Source organism: Rhinoderma darwinii, chromosome 4 (genome assembly GCF_050947455.1).
Source record: "Rhinoderma darwinii isolate aRhiDar2 chromosome 4, aRhiDar2.hap1, whole genome shotgun sequence".
NCBI classification, from domain to species: Eukaryota; Metazoa; Chordata; class Amphibia; order Anura; family Rhinodermatidae; genus Rhinoderma; species Rhinoderma darwinii.
Genome location: NC_134690.1, coordinates 114,651,204 through 114,671,470, shown reverse-complemented (window position 1 = coordinate 114,671,470; position 20,267 = coordinate 114,651,204). Strand labels below are relative to the sequence as shown.

At 40.9% G+C, this 20,267-nt stretch overlaps 1 long non-coding RNA gene across 1 annotated transcript in view; it reads left to right on the top strand.

Annotated features, from left to right (window-relative positions):
* The window catches only part of LOC142760822 (uncharacterized), a 31,023-nt gene extending 29,631 nt beyond the window's left edge, over positions 1-1,392 (top strand). Inside the window, exons 4-5 of the long non-coding RNA XR_012883417.1 lie at positions 63-214; positions 576-1,392. This is a non-coding gene — a long non-coding RNA (uncharacterized LOC142760822). The remainder of the gene's footprint in view (positions 1-62; positions 215-575) is intronic.
* Positions 1,393-20,267: the final 18,875 nt, after the last annotated feature.

The window sequence follows — 20,267 nt, the reverse complement described above, 5'->3', positions numbered from 1 at the left end:
TTACTCCTTCTAGCCTTTATTGGACAGTATGAACTTTAATGTTTGATCTTTACTTTTCACAGACCCTTGAACTTGCTAGAGTACAGTGATGTAGCTGCATTGTACTTCTCCCTTCAAAGATTTACTTCATCTTGGAAAATGTTTACCCAGTGCCACTTTGCTGCAAGAAAACGAAATCCTCAGTCACATCCCATTCACTTGAGTGAGCTATAAGGTGATTTATGGAGGCATAAAGTATGTCTTACAATCTAAAGCTGCTTAGCAACATGGCCCCAAGCCTTCTGTCACAAGACTTTACCTTAGAGTGTTTAAAGGGGACTCATATTTTAGATAGAATGGAAAAACTTTTTTGCATATAGTAATTTAATTATTAGATGTGTAAGGCTAAGTAACACTATATATTCGTATTATGATCCACCATCTTTGGTGTGTCAAGCAACAGCTGCCATTTAGAATACCACCATCCTTGACAGTAGCCATTGCTTGATCCTTACTAATCACAGTGTTATATATCTGAAAATGAGCTAATGATCAGTGGCCGAGTGTTCACCAGGGCTCTTTCTTCACATCTCTAGGCCTGGCTCCAGGTTGGAAATAAATGAATGGATTCAGAAGTACTACGGGTTGTATTTTCAAAGACTGGATAAATAGCTGGCGTATCTCATTTCAGAGCACACTAAAGAGGCTGGAGCTGCTTCAAAGGACTTTTAAGCATCTATGACTTTATTGCACAATGCTAATGATCCAAGGAGTGGCACCTCTTGTTTTATGTCTATTTTACAGCAGTATTAGGTAGCCTTCTCCTCATGATTCTCTGCTAATCTTCTCCATATGATTATTAATTAACAAGTATATGTTGACAGGACAGAGGCTTATCATTTCATTATCTATAAATCAACAACATACTGAAGATCATGTCATGTTAACCTATGTGTGCATCTGCCATGTTAAATGTGTTGATGTGTGTTTCATAGTCATACCTTAACACGATAGAGTCACAGTGTTAATAGGGATGCCACACTCTAATAAAAAAGAGGTGAAGCTTATATGGGATCTTATGTATGTGAAGTATAGGACTACATCAGGAAGAAAGCTTCTGTCCTGTTTTTTGCTGAGGGTCAATAGATTATATCATAATCATATGGACACATTGGAGCAGATTTACAACTCCAAATTGACCAGAAATTCGCACTCATCGAGGGGGAGTGGTTTAGAAGAAAAGAGGGCATGGTCTAACAGAAAGGGGTTGTGGTTTAAAATGAACCAATGTGCTCAATTTCAGCAAAAAAAAACTGGCATAAACTAAGCCAACCAAAAGGTGGTATAAGGAAAAGAAAAATGTCTAAACTGTCTGGCAGGATGCGCCAAATTTTCATGCAGCATTAGTAAAGAGAAGTGTATAACGCTGACCAATCAGCATCATACACTGCGATTCATTTATGTTCAGCTGTACTCACAGCACAGTGTGATCTTGCGAGATCACGCTGTGCTGTTACTTACTCTCACATTAACTTTACCGGAGTGTCGGGAGAATGAAAAGACATCGCCTCCTGGCTGGAGGCGATGTCTTTTTATTCCACCGACACTTTGGTAAAGTTACTGTGGGAGTAAGTGACAGCAAAACGTCATCTTACGAGATCACGCTGTACTGTGGATTAAGCTGGACATGAATGAATCGAAGTGTATGACTCTGATTGGTCAGCATCATACACTTCTCCTTACTACGCCCACTTGGTGAAAAGTAAAAAAACGCCCACTTGGGCATTTAGAACAAATTTGCATAACATTTAAAATGCTCATAACTTTGTCAAAAATAAACGTTTATTTAAAAAAAACAACACATTACTTATCTACATTAAAGCGGCTATTAGATTAGGTAGAAGATAGGGCAGTTATAAACTGGTGACAGAGCCTCTTTAAGTTATCCGAGTGGATATCAGAGAATAATGAACTCTAGCACTCTAGCTCTTGTAGACTTGGGCTCCCAAAGCCTCAATATCCTTCAATTAGATTGAAACTTAAATTACCCTGGACTGTGACAAGGGTGGCACACATTTTCTGGTTAAGTATATGTCTAGGTTATTAAAAAATATAAACATATCAAAAATTCGTAGCACTTTTCTGTGCCCATGAGTTGTATGTCCACCCCCATACTTGCTCAATTTACCTCCACCTGCCTTTCTTAGCTATTGAAATAACTAGATGAGTTTGTTGACTTTTGAGATTCATAAAAGGTATACAATCCATCTCTTTCTTCCTACTTCATAAGGATCCCTTCTGGCATTAGTTAAATTAGTTATATGCTTCCTGCCAGATATGATATAGTCAACATATATAGTAATTGCAACACAATGATCCAGGAAATCACATACTGTACCTCAAGTGTTCAATATTTGTTCAACAATTAAAAGGTGTATTCAAAGTCTTTCTAAAATGAAACTAGATTATTAGTGCACAAAAAACAAATACCGCAAGCTGTACAGAACGTACAGTGCGTTCTAGAGAACTTCTGTACAATAGTATAGGATCTAAAACTGTTAGCTTTAAGTGCTGCTCTGTACACATAAACTTCTTATTGTTCAATTGTTCACCCGATATGCTGACTTCTCAAAGTATTTCTCTATATTTTTTCAGTGGGAAAAAATGATGATTGGTAAAAAATTAAAATAAATATATATTATTACATAAAAAATAAATGTCCCTCCCTTTTAGAATCAGAACTGTAATTGGTTGGCCAGTTTATCTGTGATTCACGTTTTTTATTCTCATGTCTTTCTTTTCTGTTAAACCGTACCTCCAGTGATCCACGTATAAACCTCTAAGGATGTACACGTCAATGTGTACATTTAAGTTCCTAATCTAGAATTAAAAAATGCTATATGCAGTTTATTACCTTAGTTCGCTTGCAAGCTCAAACTCCATTTATTACTGCAGCCATTCATTTTACCTTTTTAAGTGTATTCACATGTGCAGGTTTTGATCAGGTTATGATCAGGTTTTTTGATGCAAGCAGCCACTGCAGTGTTAGTCGCTAGGCGAATTCACACGAAAGTTTTTTTTTAGCTCTGTGTAGCATCCTAGTCTAATCTGGCCGTAATATTGTTCGTATACTGGCCCTATAATAATAAATGTTTCTATTCACATGAACGTTTTTAGGCACGGACACATTCATACACTGATGCCGTAAGAATAAAAACGCAGCATGCATCATTGGATGTTGATTTGCGGCCGAGAAATCCTCATAGAGGTCAACAGAGCCCCAAAATAATCATATTCGGAATATAGAACCATCCGTAATTGGATCTGTATTAGCTCCGTATTACGGTTGGGACAACAGAGGATTTTTTTTTTGATGATTTCTTTGAATATGTACGGATGTAAAACATTGACTCAATATGGATCCAAAACGGATCTAACACACATCTAATATGGACAGACGGCTATAATGCGGACATGCTTACAGAATTGCATATGGATGAAAATATGCCCATTTACAGCTACGTTTTAAGGACATAATACAGCCATTATTTTATATGGTAGCGTGAATAATGGCTTATTTACACGACCGTAAAAAATAACAGATACAATACAGAAGGTGTAACGTCTATGGCCGGGGGTCGTCGTTCAGACTTACCCCTTGACGATCCTGGCCATGGACATCTCTCTTCACGGCGTCAGCTCCCTCCAGGCAGACGCCGGCACTGTCTTCCAGGTCTTCGGACTGATTCCCGCAGGGCGCACGCGCCCGCGCGTGCACGGCCTTAAAGGGCCAGGGCGCGTCCAGCTGGCACCCATCAATTATCAGCCCAAATGGCTGCTAGACTATAATAAGGGGCTCTGCCCACTGGTTCCTTGCCTGAATGTTTTTGTATACCTAAGTTTGTCTTGCAAACGGTCTCCCAGTGTTTTCCAGTTCTCAGTGTTATCCGTTCCTGCTGCCTGTACCCTGTATCCCGTGCTATCGTATCTACAAGTGAAAGTCAAGTCGTGTCTCCCGCTGCATCCGCAGTGCCACCTGCTGGGAAAGTCAAGTCGCGTCTTCCCGCTGCATCTGCGATGTCACCTGCTGTGAAAGTCAAGTCGTGCTCCCGCTACTGTCTACATTGCCTCAGGTACCCATTCTGAACTATAGACATTGTTTTGTACCTTGTTGGCCAGCTGCTGCCCTGCTACGTGGTACGGCCCAGTGACAGAAGGTTTCTCGGATCTATGTAACGAATGCGTTTAGTTTGGGTCTACATTGACTGATGGTGCATGCTGCATTTTTATTTTTCAAAATCTTAGTATTTATGTGTCCGTGCATAAAAATGTTCATGTAAATAGAACCATTTCTTCTTCTTATTATTATTATTATTATTATTATTATTATAGGATCAGTGTACAGACAGTATTGTGGATGGATTAGACTAGGATACGACACAGAGATAAATAAAAACATTCACGTGAATTAGGCCCTAGAGGGGAGAGATAAGGAACTGCAAATGTAATGTGAGCTAGCAGGATTGTAGAAACAGTGACCGGTGACCGGGCTGCAGCTTAACTGTATCTATAACAGAAGGGGTCTTTGCACTTCTCTCCTCTACTCGTCTAACCACCTGTCCTCTCGATCCCATTCCATCACATCTTGTCTGTACTGTGTCACCTGTTGTCAGTTCCTACTTGACCAAAAATGTAAACCTCTCTCAACAGGAACTTCTTCTTTGATTATTAAGCATTCTCTGTCATCCCTATGCTCAAGAAACCCACTCTTAACCCATCCTCCAGTGCTGACTATCACCCTGTTTCTAACCTTCCCTTTGCTTCCAAACATCTAAATATTCTGGTGTATACTTGTCTGATCAATTACCTCTCTACTAACTCTCTGATGGACCACTCACAATCTGTTTTCTGAGCTATACATTGTAGTGAAACTGCATTAACCACAGTATCTAATGATCTCGTGTCAGCCAAATCCAATGGTCATCAATCCCTTTGTATTCTTTTAGGTCTATCTGCCTCATTTGACATGGTAGATCAAAAAATATTCCTTCACATTCTCCACGCTCTACGCTTAAAGGACACTGTCTTGTCCTGGTTTTCCTACTATCTCTCTGACCGATCTTACATTGTGTCTTTTGCTGACTCTACTTTCTCTCTATTTTCTCTCTCTGTCGGGCGGGGGATGTGTGGGGGGGGGGGGGGTTCTCCAAGGTTCAGTGTTGGTTCTCCTTCTATTTTCTCTCTACACAATTCCAGTTGGGCAGACTATCTGAAGGTTTGGTTTCCACTAACATCTCTTTTTTTAAATGTGTTTTCTTGAAGAATTAACAAATGGTACAAATGCTATCCAGCACACACAGTACATCATAATAAAGCAAATATCATGAAATACATTGGAGACGAGAAAGAAGCATAGAACATCACAATATATATGTAATAAGGTAGCAGAATTTTATATTCACATACATATTCACAACATAGTTATAGTCATTCCCAATTAACACACTTTGAGATCCCATCATCTTAATATTAGAGATGTGTTATCTGGTTAGTGACCTACTAAGGTTCTCACACCTTGTGGGAATCTTGCACTCATCTCTGTTTACCAACCCACTTGTGCCTTTCACTCAGCCAATGTCCTACAACTCTCATCCTCCCTTATTATATCCTATCACTCCCATCTGCTAGACATCACCAGTGCCCTGGACCATCAGGTTTGCTCTTAACATTCCCAGTTTTAAGCGTGCTTTGAAAACGAAATTCTTTAAGGAGACTTGTGTCACATACCCATAGTCCATGGCCCATACACAACCAGAAGTGGTCATAAATATCTCCACTTCCCTCTGCTATGTCCTTAACTACGAACCCTTGTATTGCATTCTTCACTTAAATCCGTGTTGGTTCAATTACTGGCTGTGTCAGGGGTTCATCCAGCTTTATTAATATTCCCGTTGCAAACACAAGGGGCTGATCCTATGGAAAAAATCAGCAGCCTTGTACCTATTGTGTCACTTTTCCCATTCCATTTAGATTGTAAGTTTGTATGGCCATGGACTTCTCTCCTTCTGTCTCACTGGTATTCACTTGCTTTGATTACATGTCATTTTACTTGTCTGTTTCTTCCCTCATTGCTGCTGAATATGTATATATTATATATATATATATATATGTAATGAGAAAAAGAGTAAAGCAGCACAGCAACAGCAGTGGGTGCAGGCCTCCTAGGTTGAGGAACCCTTGTTAATGAAATCCCAAAAAATGAAGAGGCAGCACTCCAAGGAGATTGGTGAAAAAAAGTGGTGTGTTTATTCACCCCAGGCAGGCAACGTTTCGATCCGTCTCTATGGGATCCTTGTCAAGCGTTGCCTGCCTGGGGTGAATAAACACACCACTTTTTTTCACCAATTTCCTTGGAGTGCTGCCTCTTCATTTTTTCGGATTTTTTTGTTTTTTTTTGGATTTTTGGGGATTTTATATATATGTATATATATATATATATATATATATATATATATACAGAAAATTCTTATTATGATTAGTAATAATAATAAAAAACGTTGATTTCCTATAAGTTTATGGTATAAAAATATAGTGGAGGTATAGAAAATGGAATTATGCATATTATGGACACATCTTTGGTTGTGAGCAGCACTATTTGTAGAGTGATCGTCCCTAATCCAGCTTGAAATAGCTGCTAAATGAGTAACTAGTGTGAAGCTACCATGCAAAATGGTTTGAGAAATGACCTCCTAGATAGCATAAGACCTTATAAATATTGATGGCTTCATGGCTTACTTCACACCAGTCTTAATAAAGGAGATGGTTGGCGTTATTTATGGCAAATTTATTAAATGGCGCATGCCTCTTAATAAGTTTGTCACATTTTGCACTGTCTGAGGGGCACAAAAAAAATCTACACCTGCTGGGTGCTTTTTACTTAATAAATTTGACTTAGGATGCAGTCACATATTTGCTTTGTATTTCCACAGCATAAATATATGCTGCGAAAAACGTTACGATGCATGCATATGGGAAGAATTTGCTGCAACGCAAGAACTAGAGAAATCTGGGTTGAAAAATATTTTTCCCATAGGCATACACTGTAGTTTTCTGCACCGTATGTTTACAAAACAAGTACGTTATGTGTGACTGCACCCAATAATGACGTTTCCTTGGAGACCACATCCACTTTACTTGTCATTTCCCAAATTTGGTGTGATGAAGTAAGTCGCAATTCTCACTGAAAATTTGTCACACGTTGCGATTTGCGACTTTTTTGTCACAGTTTGTAATAAACTGCATGATAAATGCGGGACTGTGCATAATTTGAACACGTAGCATCACAAATGGCTTACTCCTTTTGACATACAACTAAATGTGCTTTGTTGGCCCCAAAATGTCGTAGATCTTTATTTACTCTTTGCATACGTTACCCACACATACGCTGTGTTGAATCCTTGGGGATGTGTATATACTGCATTTCCTGTTCCACCTCAAAGTAGTTCATTTATGGAACTTCATTATGGAATCCGTTTTTTTTTTTTTTTTTTAAATCTGGACTGTGTTTATATTTTAAGAGACCCAACAGGACTGTAAAGTGGTGCACATACTGTACCCTATTATTGTTGTTTCCCATAAACCACAGCAGACACTGCTCATAAGAGAGTGGCCTGGTGCTTTGTGCTAAAAATGTTGAGAAAACTTCACTAGACTGTTATAGATATAGTCAAGACTAAGACGAGAGGGAAAAGCACATTAGACAAAGAAGTCTAATACTAGTAAAGTGTTCTGAATTCATTATTATTCGATCTTTAGAAATAAGTTTCTATTTTTTAATATCATTTTAATTAAGTTATTTTGTATATAAGTCTCGGAGAGGTAAGTCACAAAGAAGTTGAGGCCCCACAGGTTGGATAACAGTGGGTTTACATGAGACAAATGAGTAGTTTTGCAAGTCAAGGTATCAGATCTTCCACCAGAATCCCACTGCTGAATTCTTCAATATTGGGCAGGTGACCGAAAGGTACAAGGAACATTTGAATCATCACCACACAAAGGGGCAATAGCATGATCTTGTAAATGTACGAATTTTGTCCTATAGAATTTGAATAATATTTGTCCATGAATAACCTGTTCAATCATGGCGTCTCCATTACCTAAATTAGGAAGCTATTAAATCAAAACTGATCCTGGCTTCCATGATATCTAATAGATTTTCCACTGCAGTTTAGTAAATAAAAGCTGTTGTCTGATTGGTTATTATGGGCAATAAGATCAACTGGCTCTGAGGCAGTAGTATATAGCATTCTAGCCTACTATTCAAGGCACTTGCTGCTTATATATTTATATTGACCCAGTTGAAGGATGTATGCAGTGAGCTCCCCATTGTGGCGGCTGCAGGCAGTCCCAATTCTATCATTTAATTCTATGTGAAAGGAAGCACTATTTATTGGGGCACTCTATTCTGGACACTGCTATCAGAGTGGTTTATTGGGGATCAGTCTGCTGGCACTGTTAGTTGGAGCACCCTGGGGCACTTTTTATGGGGGTACTCTGCTTGTTTTATTTTGGGGGGTTGATCGTCTGGAAATGTAAATGGAGTCAATTTGTTGGTGCTTTTAATGGAGGCACTTTGGCTGTTGTTATGGGGAAATGACTGGTACACAGAACAAAAATTTCTGCCACGCCACATCTTTAGTCTCCCTGCAAATTATTCTTAAAAGTAGGCAAGCATGACATAAAGCCATAGGGTAGCAAGCAAATAGGGTAAGAACATTTTTAAAAACTGTATTGATCTACACATCAACTGCTCACTCATAAAGGGAGATAGTCAAATACTAGAAATATATTAAAGAGTTTGGTTTTTCTTCAGTTGAGGATGAGGAATCATTTCTAAATTCATCAATTTAAAAAATCAGACAGCTGGTAATACAAATAAGGCTCCTCGTATATCACGTTCGAGAAATCCACTCTGCCGTATGTCTTTTTAGATCAAAAGAAGAATCTGATTATGGCAAGAGAAAGTGGAAACATTTTTGAACATTTCATTAGGGAAGATTTCCACTTTCCCTTGTGCCGTGAGAACTTAAAGAGGCTCTGTCACCAGATTTTGCAACCCCTATCTGCTATTGCAGCAGATAGGCGCTGCAATGTAGATTACAGTAACGTTTTTATTTTTAAAAAACGAGCATTTTTGGCCAAGTTATGACCATTTTTGTAATTATGCAAATGAGGCTTGCAAAAGTCCAAGTGGGTGTGTTTAAAAGTAAAAGTCCAAGTGGGTGTGTATTATGTGCGTACATCGGGGCGTTTTTAATACTTTTACTAGCTGGGCGCTGTGAAGAGAAGTAACATCCTCTTCTCTTCAGAACGCCCAGCTTGTGACAGTGCAGATCTGTGACGTCACTCACAGGTCCTGCATCGTGACGGCCACATCGGCAGCAGAGGCTACAGTTGATTCTGCAGCAGCATCAGCGTTTGCAGGTAAGATCGACTTACCTGCAAACGCTGATGCTGCTGCAGAATCAACTGTAGCCTCTGGTGCCGATGTGGCCGTCACGATGCAGGACCTGTGAGTGACGTCACAGATCTGCACTGTCACAAGCTGGGCGTTCTGAAGAGAAGAGGATGTTACTTCTCATCAGAGCGCCCAGCTAGTGAAAGTATTAAAAACGCCCCGATGTACGCACATAATACACGCCCACTTGGACTTTTACTTTTAAACACACCCACTTGGACTTTTGCAAGCCTCATTTGCATAACTACAAAAATGGTCATAACTTGGCCAAAAATGCTCGTTTTTTTAAAATAAAAACGTTACTGTAATCTACATTGCAGCGCCTATCTGCTGCAATAGCAGATAGGGGTTGCAAAATCTGGTGACAGAGCCTCTTTAACCTTAAAAGGGTATTTCCATCTTAAGTATTTATGGCATAAATGCCTGACAGGTGCGGTTATCACCTCTGGAAGCCTTACCTATTGGGGAAACAGGAATCCGGCGACCACCATTTCGTGGATGCCACAGGATCTATTAAATACAATACAGAGGTTGTCGCGCAGCGCTCAGCACTTTCCGCAACTCCCATAGAGTTTAATAGAGAGGGCAACGGCCTCTGGGAATTGGGGAGTTGGGGTCACCGTGCTCCCATTCTACCTTTACGTTAGTAGGTCAAATGCTGAAGATGGAAATACGCTAAATAACTGCACAAGCACGGTTATAACTTCTTTTTATTGCTTTTTTAAATGCCAATTTCTTAAAGCATACAATATGTGAATACAATAATCACAGAATTAATGATCCCAGTGGCTTACATAATTCCTTCAGGTATAACAGGAACAAGTCAAATCACATGTCCATGCAGAGTCGCTGCAGGAGGGCAATGTGCACAGGTGCAGGGTGATGTGACATTTCAGGGGACCTCTCAGGTGATTTGCTATTTATTCTGGAAGATGGAATCACTCCTTTAATCCAAATTTTGATAGGACAAGGCTGCATTCATTTTATATATCACAGAGTTATATTTACAAACATTAGGACTGTTATCAGATGCATAATGAAAAGCCAAATGTATTTATGTATAAGTGCCTGTTCACATCAGCGTTGTCTTTCCGTTCCGGGGTTCTGTCGGACATTTCCGTCGGGTGAACCCCGCAATGGAAAGTCAAACAGACCACAGCTTCCGTTTCCGTCAACATTGATATCAATGATGACGGAAACATTGCTAATTGTTTCCTTTCATCTGCATTCCGGCAGGTTTCAGTTTTAATGACAGAATCAATACCGCAGTAGACTCCGCTATTGATTCCGTCGGAAAAACGGAAACCTGCCGAAATGGTGACGAACGGAAACCATTAGCAATGTTTCCGTCATCATTGATATCAATGTTGACGGAAACGGAAGCTGTGGTTTCTGTTTGACTTTCCGTTGCGGGGTTCACCCGACGGAAACCTCCTATGGAACCCCGGAACGGAAAGCCAACGCTGATGTGATCAGGCCCTTATTAGTATTTTTGAATAATATTTGTAGGGAAAAGAACACCCTAGAATAAATATCGCCTTATCACTTATGCAGTGTATATTGTCATGACTCCCTGTCTATGTACATACATTAATGCATACACTGTAGAAGTTAATATGTTTGCTGCAAATCCTTGGTTAACCTGTTAGTGACCGCCCCATAGTGTTTTTACGGCGGCCACTAACAGGCTTTATTCCGATGCAATAGCCTTTTTACGGCGCTGCATTGGAATAAATAAACAGAGCAGGGAGCCGTTAAATCTCCCTGCTCTGAGCTACCAGAGGTAGCTCAGGGCTGGGGGCATCCCTGCTCGAATGGGTGAGATCGATATTAGTAACGATCTCACCCGTTTAACTCCTCAGATGCGGCGCTCAATAGCGAGTGCCGCATCTGAGTTCTTTTGGAGTGAGGGAAGGAGCTCCCTCTCATCCCACCGGTACCCGGCGATAAGATCGCCGAGTGTCTGTGTCTCCGATGGCAGCCTGGGGCCTAATAAAGCCCCCCGGTCTGCCTGTAGGGAATGCCTGCTAGGTCATGCCAGAGGCATGAAAAAGTATCGCAGTGTATTATAAAAGCGATCGGAGGATCGCATTTTAAAGTCCCCTAGTGGGACTAGTAAAAAAGTAAAAAAAAGTTTAATAAAGTTAATTTACATTTTTTTTTTTAAAAAAATGAAAACCCACTTTTTCCCCTCAGAAACAGCTTTATTATTTAAAAACAAAATAAAGTAAAAAAGTTACACATATTTGGTATCGCTGCGTCCGTAACGACCCCAGCTATAAAGTTATTACATCATTTAACCCACACGGTAAACGGCGTAAAAAATAAAATCAAAAACAATGCAAAAATTGCTGTTTTAAAATGTGATAAAAAGTGATCAAAAAGTCGCCTCTACTCCAAAATGGTACCTATAAAAACGACAAGTTGTCCCGCAAAAACAAAGCCCTCATACAACTGCATCTGTGAAAAAATAAAAAGTTATGGCTCTTCAAATATGGAGACACAAAATCAAATAATTTTGAAAAAAAAGTGTTTTTACTGTGTAAAGGTAGTAAAACATACAAAATCTATATAAATTTGGTATTTTTGCAATCGCAACAACCCGTTGAATAAAGTTATTGTGTTATTTATATCACACGGGAAATGGCGTAAATTTAGGACGCAAAAAAGTGTGGCGAAATTGCAGTTTTTTTTAAAAGTTAATCAATAGATTATATGTACCCCAAAATGGTGCTATTACAAATTGCAACTTGTCCCGCAAAAAAAAAGTCCTTATACAGCTATGTAGACGCAAAAATAAAAAACGTTATAGCTCTTGGAATGAGACGATGGAAAAATGTAAAAAATAGGTCTAAAATAGGCTGGTCACTAAGGGGTTAAAGATTGGAGAGAACAACATGTTTATAAATAGCAGACATTGCTAATAACTGCTGCTTTCTAGACGAGGTGTATGCGAGCGCAGGATCTAGGCCAGCGCGGGTAATGGAAAGCTGTGCATGTTTCAGGCATGTGACTTCATTGTGTAAGACCTTTTACTATCCCTTTTTTGGCCCCTTGCAGTGTGGCGCAAACGAAAACAAGAAACATAGCAGGAAGCTCTCAGGAAAGAGGGATAGTTGTTATTGCAAGTGTTTAACTGCCACATCTTTACAAAGTTGTTCTAGACAAATATATGACACTTCCTCTGCTGATGAAGGTTTAGGACAACATACAACGCTCATAAAAAAGAAACATGTGAAGACTGGAAATGCTCAATCAATCTACCGCATGTAAACTGCTCTCTGCCCCTTCAATGTTATCATTGTATATTGATACAGAATAGAACATCAGCACTACACTATCCTATACACTTGTATGTATGCGATGGATCACGTAACTATGTTTTGACAGTTATTATTTTTATAGTTGCCACCAAAAATGATTTGCATGGACCCTTTGCTGCTTAGCAGGTGCGTCTCATCATATGTGACATTGTGACGAGCCATTCACTATGGTTCAGCGCAGAGAATCATTTTGTTTTGATATCTTTATTTATCCATAGTCAAATCATATTTGAAGGTATCATACACTAAGCCTGGCTTCTGGCCATGTGGCACCAATAAATGTGCCTTAAAACCTCTGTTGGTACTACCTAGGGTGTAGAGTTGTAATACTGGAGGGCATGGTAGTTCATCTTGTTTATTGGAGATGTGGGACCGTAAGCTATGTTAGTTTAGGACCCTTTATGGCCTGTCACCTTTTTAAATAAAAAAAATAGGGAACCTCCACAGAAAAAAGTTTCATCAAGAAGTTCATTAAATATTTGACCAAATTAGCTCTGCATGCGCAGATCTTGTTAGACGGCCCCAAAACATTGTGATCATTCTCATTGCCTTCTAGTCAGACACCAGCACTTCTGTTTCTGCAGTAGGTGGGAGATGTTTGCTGCCGGTCACGAGTACCCGGGTTTTGTAACGAATTTGTTTTATTTATTTTTCTTGTTGTAAGTACTGCCAGAGTTCAATTACATTATAGTACAAGTGCACAGTAGAAAGTTTTGTCAAAGATCTTTTTAAAGTGCATTCACGCGTGGCTTTTTGTATGCTGCAAAATTTATATGTTGTGCCTGCAGATTTTGTTGCAGATTTGGATACAGATTTTCAGCCGGCTGCTGCAGATTTCCGTGGCAGATCTGCAACAAATTCCACGGAAAACATGTTTTTTGTTGCTGATTTGCATAATAACATGTCTCTATCTATCTAGCTATCTATCTAGCTATCTATTCAGTGGCGGATTAAGTAGACCATAGGTTCTGGGCTGTTACCCAAACTTGGGCCCCCCTTCTCCACCGCGCCCTGCCTTGCTGTAACTATTGTTAACACTACCTTTTTGTACAAGCATTAACAAATGGGTGTTACGATTCCCCTTGTCACAGGGCTGTGTCCCTACATACTGACAGTCTCCAACCATCGCTGACATGGTGAATGGTAACACACATTTGTCTATCAGTCCTGGACTGCACAAAGACTTTTTGTGAAATACAAGGATTTCCTATCATAAACATGTCAGGAGAGGTGACAGATTCTCTATAAATCCAGTGACTCACATGTGACGACTTCTCAGATTCTAGTAGTTTTTTCCCCTATTTTCTTCTCCATCCGGTCCAGACTTCATGACGACTTCTCCCGGCCATGACCCATTTCTGCAGAATTTGCCACTCAGATGTCTTCGGCTCCTCACTTTTCCAACATTTCCACACCTATAAACGAAGATAAAATTATCATGGTGCCACACACTGTAGATAGCGCCACACTGCCCTCCCCTCTGTATATAATGCCACACAGCCCCTCTTGAATATAGTGCCACACAGCCCCCCCTTGTATACAGTGCCACACAGCTACCCTTGTTAATAGTGCCATACAACCCTCCCCTTGTATATAGTAACAAAAAGCCCTCCTCCCTTGTATATAGTGCCACACAGCTCCCCCTTCTATATAGTGCCACACAGCTCCCCGCCCTTGTATATAGTGCTACACAGCTCATCCCCCCTGTATACAGTGCCATACACAGCCCCTGTAAATAGCTCCACACACAGCCCTGTAGATAGCATCACATTCCCCCCTATAGCTAGCACCACACCCCCCATGTGCTGCACAGCCTCCGGGCGAGACGCTTGCACAGACCAGCGTGATGCAGTGACGTCATAATGCCGGCCTGCGCAGGGAGTCTCCCCAGTGCCTTATAGGCTGCAGGCCTAATGTGGCCTGCAGCCTATAGTATTCATTTGTATCTGCGTCCTGAGGACGCAGATACAATTAGATGTGGCTGTCCCTAGCACCAGGGCTCCCTCCGGTGCTAGCGATGCCACTGGGCATGAGGGGGCTCAGTGGCTGCCCAAACCGCCTTTATCATGATCCGCCACTCTATCTATCTATCTATCTATCTATCTATCTATCTATCTATCTATCTATCTATCTATCTATCTATCTATCTATCTATCTATCTATCTATCTATCTATCTATCCATGCTATCTTTTAGTAAACAAGCTGTATACTGGGGAAAATGACAATAAACCTTTATGTAATGCTTAGGTATCCACCGGCCCTGGAAAGAAATTAAATGGTAGGCAGTAAAAGTGTTTGGCTTCTGGAGGTTGGGAAACAGCTCATACTAGAATTTAATGTGTCTTGGTAAAAATATGAATAAAATAAGTAGCCGAAAAGAAAACTCTTACCTTATGCAAAGCAGTGGATATCCTTAAATCAGAGGTGTAGCTAGGTTCTCCTGCACTCAGGGCAAAGATTCAGCTTGGCACCCCCCCCCCCAAACTCTTTTCCGACATCTCCATCCCACTCACCATGTTTGCTTTCTCAACCAATCAATGAGGTGTAACTTTTTTTTTCACTTTTATTTTGTTTTGCGGATCCGTGATATGCAGCCGTATAAATAGCAACGGATTTGTGCTTGAGGCCTTAGGCCTCATGCCCACTTCAGTTTTTTTTCATCAGGGTGCTATCCGTTGTTTGAACTGATAGGACCCTGACACATTCATTTCAATGGGTCTATGCACACTTCCGTTGTTTTAACAGAACCGTGCGCCGTTCCCTCAAAAATAGGACAGGTCCTTCTCATGCCCGCTTTTGACAGAACAGTCTCGGCCTTTGCATTGATTTGGTCCATGAAACAATGGACTACACACGGAAGCCATCCGTGTGAGCTCCATGATTCACGGAACCGTCATTAGCGGCAGTACAACGGCCGACGGAAGTGTGCATAAGGCATACAGTCAAATCCTTCCTCCCCACTAACACAATCTATACAGAATCCCCTCACCCCACACATAATATTTACAGTCAAATCCCCCCTCCCACACAGAATTGATTTATAAACACACACACACACACACACACACACACACACACACACACACACACACACACTTGCACATACACAGCTGTACTTATCAGTCCGGAGCTCCGTGGAGGGATCTTCATGTTGTCAGCGGTCACACGTTGCAGGCAGGAGGAGAGCTGTGTGTAAGACTGCTCCTCCCCAGCCCTCTCTTACTCCATCCTCCCTGCCTGTCTGCTAACTGGGGCTGAACACTTCAATGGTATTGTCCTCACAGGCAGAGTGTATGGCCGGCTGCATTATATGACGCCACATGTGACGTATAATGCAGCCGTCCGGAGCACACACTCTCTGCCTGTGCAGGAGAACATCGTGCATTACAGTACACAGCTCCCGCTCCTGTCCCATGCGCTGCCCATGGCACTAAATGCCTATGGGGTACCGGCCCGGAGGGCACATGCCTCCACTCCCCTGGTCGGCGCCCCCCTTCCTTCCCTTGTAGTTGCGCCCGGGGCACATGCCCCGCCTGCCCCCACCCCTAGCTACGCCCCTGCTTAAATGATTGGCTGAGAGGGATCACCTGATTGGCACACTACTCCTTTATAATAACAGTCTGGTGACAGATAAGCCTTAATGTGTATAAAGTGCCTTCAGCCCCCATTTGGGAATATGGGGAGCTGTTTAGTGGGTAGTGAGTTTTATCCTCTTAAACAGCAGTTCACTATATATTGATATAAAGAGTACCACAAAGTGGAGCAGCACTTTAAGCTGCATCTTCTTTACAGTGATTGCACTTTCACCATTCCAAATAATTTGCTCCATTATTGAGAGGTCTGGTAGTGTTTCATAATGTAGAGGTAAGTATTAGAAAAGACTATGCCTCACACTGAGCGCACGCTGTGTACCAGTGTAAAGATTAGAGCTCTAATCTGGAACAGATGAGAAACTACTAAAGCACTCATACTATAAGTGTAATGAAAGGAACAACTTCTAATAGGATTCATATATGTCTTGCATGCTAATGCAGCCCGAAGCAGTGAATCCACACAGGGAAAGACCTAGATGAGGAAAATTCTGAAGAACAATTAGCATTCAAGTTTTATCATTATTACCCGTGTCCTTAGATGAACTTCATTCCTTCATATGGCATACGGAAAACCTGCTATAATTTAAAGGGCCCCTCCGCCCATCTGTATTTTGACATCTGTTCTGAACTTAGTAGCCTAAGGGTCTGGCTGACTGAACAGTTCCGTTCCTAAAAATCGTAAAGTCTGTGTTTTTTTCTTTAATTATTTAAAGGTATAATCTTTTTTTTTGTGCCCATGCCCTGAACAAAGCTTTCTTTATTTTGTTCGGCATTTTCAGCTCACATACATTTTTCCATATTCTGTGTTAAAAACTTTAACACATAAATGTATCAATGCACTTTATTACCTAACACAACACAGATGTTGTACACTTCACTATGTCACAGTTAGAACCCATTTAGGGATTGCAAAAAATTGCTGTGATTAAAGACAATACTAAGCTTCCATATATATATATATATATATATATATATATATATATATATATATATATACATATATATATAAAGTTACTCTGTCATTTGTGACTACTGTACTATTTTAAAAGGAAATTTAAAGTATAAGTTATATTAATAAATCACATGGTAGCTTATATTTTCAAGTCTGGACTAGTAAAATAAGAGTTTTGTTCTGTTTACTACGTGATCTGGGGTGCTTTGGTGCAGGATCTCTTCAGTTCTAGATATGTGTAAGTTTCTTCTTGTAAATCAACTTTAGGGGCGATAGACTTTCTTACTTGTGGTGCTTCAAAGTAAGCTAGGAAGTTTAATGGCACACATAAATAAGAAGGAGCATGATAGCAAAGATCAAAAAGGTTCCCCAGAAGGGCCTGATAATTGTTTCCCCCTCCACACTCTTTCCCTGACCCTCGGACAATTCTCAGCCCCCTTGTTTTCTAACAATGCAGTTCCTCTGAGCCCAACCAGGGCTTGGCTCCCTCTCTCCTAGGGCTAAATAGCAGCCACATGGTCTGCCTCTATGATATGTATGCCCTTGGTAGAGATTCTTAGGCCTTATTCACACAAGCGTGTCTGATTTGCATCCGCATAAAATGGGCTGTTTTTTATGCATATGACTGTAAGTGTTGCCATGTCATCCGTTTTTTTCGTCCGTGTTTCTCCTCTGTAAGCACTTACTGGTTTTACGGTTTTCTTTTCTCTGCTCTGCGAAATAACCCGGATGTGTGAATAACCCCATTGAATTGCATGAGTCAGTTATTTAAACGGGCAGCACACGGACGTGAAATACATGAATAAAGTGAGTCTATGGTTTTGGACCCTTTATTTATACCCTGACCATTTATCCTGTGTATGCATGTGACATTGACCTTAGACTTACCAGACTACGCATGCACCTCATTCCTATTAACTTCAGCTATCACACAGAGAGGTTGCTCTGTGGCATGCTTACTTCTCCCATGCAGCAAAATATAATATTTATTTTGCAGGAACCCTTGATGACAACCAGGTGGCTTTAAAATCTGCAAATGTGTTCAGTCAGAGACAGGCCACAGGGTGAAAAACTGTGAGAATATTAACAAGCAATAAAAAAAACAATGACGGCGTGGTCTGCGCCCGCACTTCGTGTCCCTACACTAGCTGTAAATTCACCATATAACGCATATTAAATACTCACTGATTTGTTGCAGCATGTTCTGTGAACTGCTTTTACTGACAACCGTTATTGCATGTAAAAGTGCAATCACAGTATAATGTCAGTGGCTGCAGGCTGTCAGCTCCAACCTCCCCCTGACAGCCGCAGCCACGAGTCGGCAAGCGCTGGCCCCAGCCTCCTCCTCAGGAGACACCAGAGCTCGCGTCCACTCACCTCAGCTGGATGCCGTAGGATCTCGTGGGTGAACTTTGACCCGTGAGTACCCTGGACTATAAGAGGGGTCCAGCCCCCTAGTTCTATGCCTGGGCGTTGTTGTGTTCCCTAGTTTGTCTATATGATGGGCTCCTAGTGTGTTTTCTGTTCCAGTCCCTGCCCCTGTACCTATACCTGTTTCCATTTCCTGTTCCTAGCAATCCATACATTCCTGTTCTAGCACTGAGCTGTGCCAAAGTCGTGCCGTGCTGCATCCACGTTTGACCTGCTTCACCTCTCCTGACGTCCGCCCTCTACCTAGTCCCAGCCGATCCTGCCCTGCTGCTGTCTGAGCTGCCACAGGTACCTATAGAACTATAGACTCTCACCTGCTCCCTGTTGGCCAGCTGCCTTACCTCCAAGGTGGTTCTACAGACCCTTCGTGACACACAGTTTTTACATGCAGTTGCATTTTACATACTGAAGTACAAAGTAAAAGAACCAAAGAAAAAGTTTCCCATTTTTTCCCATTTTTCCCTGTATAATGCTGGCACGCTCCAAAAATATAGTGGTTTCATTTTGATGCAACAAGAAAGATCAATAAAATAAAAAGAATACGTTTTGGTAGACTATGACATTAGAAAAAATAAAATAATTCACTCTTAGATTGCATTATTCTAAAACACGTTAATGACTCTTGGTCTTGAAAGGGTTAATCAACTATTTCCTTGGTACACCAGCCCAATACAGCCTGGTTCCCTTGCACTGCTATTAAATTGGACTCGCCAATGTGCTGTTGCTGAGTAAACGCTTCATGTGTCTGTGTAATCACTGGTGTAGGTGCTGCATGGTCATATGACTGAATGTCAGACGGGCTAAGGCTCTTTTCAAATCAGCGTTGGTAATTTCCGTCATTCTGCTCCATCATAGGAGCAGAACAATGATAATAACCGGAGTGATGGATCTGTCTTATAACGTACAACAACAGCGCCCGATGAGACCAATTTACAATAATGGGTTCTGTAGGGTTCCTGCCGAGGCTTCCATAATTTTGCCAGACAAAATAGTGCTGAATTGCTGCGCTATTTTGCCTGTGATTTTTGACAGCATCTGCCATGGAGGCTCCATACGGAGCCTCTTACGCAGATGTGAACACAGCCTTACAAAGGCACTTTAGCTCCAGACAGTACATTAGTAAATGATAAATCTTACTACAGTTAAACCATTTTCGCACACAGTCTTTACAGATTTAAAAAACCCTTTAGGCCACATTTACACGTTGCGTATTATTTGCAGATTTTCTGTATGGATTTACTGATGGAAAATCCTAAGCATAATACAGTACCATCAAGTAGATGAAATTCTAAAAATCTCATCTACAAGATGCAGAAATTTTTCGTGTGTACTTTGACTTGCGATGCGGAATTCCAAATTTACATTTCAATTTCTGTTGCGGATCCGTCACTGATTTCTTGTGCTCTCATATTGATATTCCATCTAGCACTATAATCCAGATCATATCTGGGCATTTTTTATCTCAAACCGT